This window comes from Natator depressus, chromosome 4 (genome assembly GCF_965152275.1).
Source record: "Natator depressus isolate rNatDep1 chromosome 4, rNatDep2.hap1, whole genome shotgun sequence".
Taxonomy (NCBI): domain Eukaryota; kingdom Metazoa; phylum Chordata; order Testudines; family Cheloniidae; genus Natator; species Natator depressus.
Genome location: NC_134237.1, coordinates 137,621,964 through 137,626,005, shown reverse-complemented (window position 1 = coordinate 137,626,005; position 4,042 = coordinate 137,621,964).

Here is a 4,042-nt window from a genome sequence, read left to right as displayed (position 1 = left end):
CATGTAACTACAGCTGGGTGTGTCCCTCCCTCGCTGTGTGAATGATGATGGGAGTGTAGGACTGGGAGCAGTCTGCAGCTTTTAACAACAGCACAGTGTGAGAGGGAGCCCAGGCTGGTGAGTCAGAGGGCTCGCTGTACCCCAGTTCCAGGTGGCACCTCGAGGGGGACACATCACACCCATCTTATAGTAGCTCCATTTAGGCTGCATTCCCCTAGCTTGTTTGAGAGATTCATGCAACACAGTATCAAAAGCCTTACTAAAGATATACCACAAGGTTTGTTATCCTGTCAAAGAAAGCTGTTAGGTGCATAGATGCTTACAGTTAGCCATATAAAAATGCACTTGTTTTCTTGCACCCATCTTACCAAGTGATCCAGATCACTCTGTATCAGTGACCTGTTGTCTTCATTTACCATTCCCTACATTTTTGTCTGTACACTCTATCAGTGATTTTATTCTTCCGTCATTGATAAAAATATTAAAATAGCATAGAGCCAAGAACAGATCCCTGTGGAATCCCACTGGAAACACAATTTACTGTTATGTTTTTGAGTTCTCAGTTCACCAGCTTTTCATCCATTTAATATGTACCATGTTAATTTCATATTGTTCTGGTTTTTAATTAAACGGCTGTGTAGTACAAAGTCAAATGCCTTACAGAAGTGAAAGTACATTACATCAGCACTATTACCTTTAGCAACCAAAAGTATAATCTCATAGAAAAAGAGATTAAGTTAGTTTGACAGGATCCTGGGGCCGGTTTTGTTCAATATCTTCATAAATGATCTGGAGGATGGTGTGGATTGCACTCTCAGCAAATTTGCAGATGATACTAAACTGGGAGGAGTGGTAGATACGCTGGAGGGGAGGGATAGGATACAGAAGGACCTAGACAAATTGGAGGATTGGGCCAAAAGAAATCTGATGAGGTTCAATAAGGATAAGTGCAGGGTCCTGCACTTAGGATGGAAGAATCCAATGCACCGCTACAGACTAGGGACCGAATGGCTAGGCAGCAGTTCTGCAGAAAAGGACCTAGGGGTGACAGTGGACGAGAAGCTGGATATGAGTCAACAGTGTGCCCTTGTTGCCAAGAAGGCCAATGGCATTTTGGGATGTATAAGTAGGGGCATAGCCAGCAGATCGAGGGATGTGATCGTTCCCCTCTATTCGACACTGGTGAGGCCTCATCTGGAGTACTGTGTCCAGTTTTGGGCCCCACACTACAAGAAGGATGTGGATAAATTGGAGAGAGTCCAGCGAAGGGCAACAAAAATGATTAGGGGTCTAGAGCACATGACTTATGAGGAGAGGCTGAGGGAGCTGGGATTGTTTAGTCTGCGGAAGAGAAGAATGAGGGGGGATTTGATAGCTGCTTTCAACTACCTGAAAGGGGGTTCCAAAGAGGATGGCTCTAGACTGTTCTCAATGGTAGCAGATGACAGAACGAGGAGTAATGGTCTCAAGTTGCAATGGGGGAGGTTTAGATTGGATATTAGGAAAAACTTTTTCACTAAGAGGGTGGTGAAACACTGGAATGCGTTACCTAGGGAGGTGGTAGAATCTCCTTCCTTAGAGGTTTTTAAGGTCAGGCTTGACAAAGCCCTGGCTGGGATGATTTAACTGGGAATTGGTCCTGCTTCGAGCAGGGGGTTGGACTAGATGACCTTCTGGGGTCCCTTCCAACCCTGATATTCTATGATTCTATGATCTATTTTCCATAATCCCATGTTGATTGACATTAATTATATCCCCATCATTAATTCTTTATCAGCTGCTCCATTATTTTGCCCAGAATCAATATCAAGCTGGCAGGCCTATAATTGCCGGGGTCATCCCATTTACCCTTTTAAAATATTGGCATAACATTAACTTTCGTCCAGTTTCCTAGAACTTCCCCAGTGTTCCAAGACTTTTATTGTACATCAGCAGTAATGGTGCAGTGAGCTCCTCCACCACCTCTTTTAAAACTCTTGGAGGTAAGTTAGCTGGAGTTGCTAACTGAAAAATTTCTATCTTTTAGAGCTGCTCTTTAACATCCTCCCAGGATACTAGTGGAATGGAGTGTTGTATGATATGAGTACATGAAGGGTTCTAGCTCAAATACAGAACAGAAATATTTTTGAACACTTCTGCCTTTTCTGCATTATTATTCTACCATGTTCATCTGGTAATGGACAATACCATTTTTATGAGTCTTTTTTTCCCTAATATATTTTAAAACTCCTTATTGTCCTTATCCTTACTGGCCATAGATTTCTCCTTGTGTCCCTTATCAATTTTCTACCATTCTTCTTACCCCATCTCAGCACAAGCACATTGGGGGCTGAACAGCTGCCACATTGTCTCAGTTATGTCAATGACAAGCTGTGACCATGAGCGCTCCCCAAACATTTACTTCCTTCTCTTTGTATGTGTATTTATTTCTCACTCAAGGCTCAGCTCCCTGATCCTTTGCTGAAGGCAGTTAGGCTCTGCACTAACAAAGGGCCAGGTTACGCCCCAGTCTGCAATAGATCAGAAGCCCATTCAGATACCTGCCACCATGGGTAGTGTAAATACCTAGATAGATTAGGCAGTGCAGTGGCAGAAGCATCCATGGCAGAGGCTGGTGGTATCAGGAATCAGGGCCAGCAGCAGAGCCAGTCTCTGGGCGACCTAATGAGCTCAGCTGACTTCTAGTCAGGTCCCTGATTGGCTCCACTGCCTGGTTGTTGAGACGAGTCAGCAGACTGGGTCTTAAACCCAGCAGCATCAGTTCAGTGGCTGCTCAGAGCACTCACCCACAGCTGCGATACCTGCTGCATCTGTTTGTTCCTAGCCTTCACCCATGCCAGGAAACCTGGTTCTGACCCTGGGCTCCAATTCCTGGCTACCAACTCCTGCTGTAACCACTTGGCCTGATTGCCCACATACTGGCCATGTGACAGGTGGGGCTGCTGCCTCTCCCTAGGAGAGGCCAGGAGGAAAGCCGGGGCAGTGTCATTCTGGCTAAGTTGCACTGAGGCCTATATACATCCTCCTCAGATGTCCTAGTCTGACATTCAAGTGGTAGGTGAACTTCAGCCCAGAGCGAGGCAGGGCAGTGGGGTGAGGGATGTTTTCGTTTATTGTCCCCGCTCTGCGGGTGAGGCACAGGGCCCCAGGCCTGAGCACTCTCCATTCGGGAGCAACGAGTGGCTGCAATGGGATCTGCTGTCTCTAGCAATGGCCCATTCCAGAGCTTCAGGGGGGGTTTACAGGACATGACAAGTATGGAGTGACCCACCCTCCCGGCAAGCCTGGGGTTGCATCCCTGACTATCTTGGCTAACAACTATTGATGGGCCTATCCTGCATGAACTTATCCAGTTCTTTTTTGGCCATTACACCATCCCATGGCAATGAGTTCCACAGGTTAGCTGCGCATTGTGTGAAGAAGTACTTCCTCTGGTTTGTCTCAAACCTGCTGCCTATTGATTTCATGAGGTGACCCCTGGTTTCTCTGCTGTGTGTATTCTCTGTTCAGTTTCCCCACACCATTCAGAATGTTTTCGATCTCTATCATCTCTCCCCTGGGTCATCTCTTTTCTAGAGACAACTAAATGTGCTGGGAACAAGTGGCAGAGTGGGGATGAGTGCCGGTGACTGAGAGGAAGGATGGTCTAGTGGTTAGGGCATTAACATAAGACATCAGAGACCTGGGTTCAATGCTCTGCTCCGCCACAGACTTTGTGACACCTTGGTCAAGTCATTTAAGCCCCTGTCCGCAATAATAGTTAGGTTGCCAACTTCCACTGAAATCAGTGAGTGAGGATAAATGCATTACAGAGAGTGAAGTGCCCAGAGAGGATGGCCATGGGGCCAGATAAGTACCTTCGCTAGAGCTATGGATACAGCTCAAGCCCCTGAGTTCTAGTCCAATTCCCTATCAGACCTTTCTGCTTCTAGTTTGGCTAGGGCACTGGGAACACCACCACCTCTCATCTTGGGGGTGGGGGGGGGAAATCTGCCTTGGGGTCTTTAATGGCTGTCGTGGGCCAGGGCCTCAGTTTTCCCCT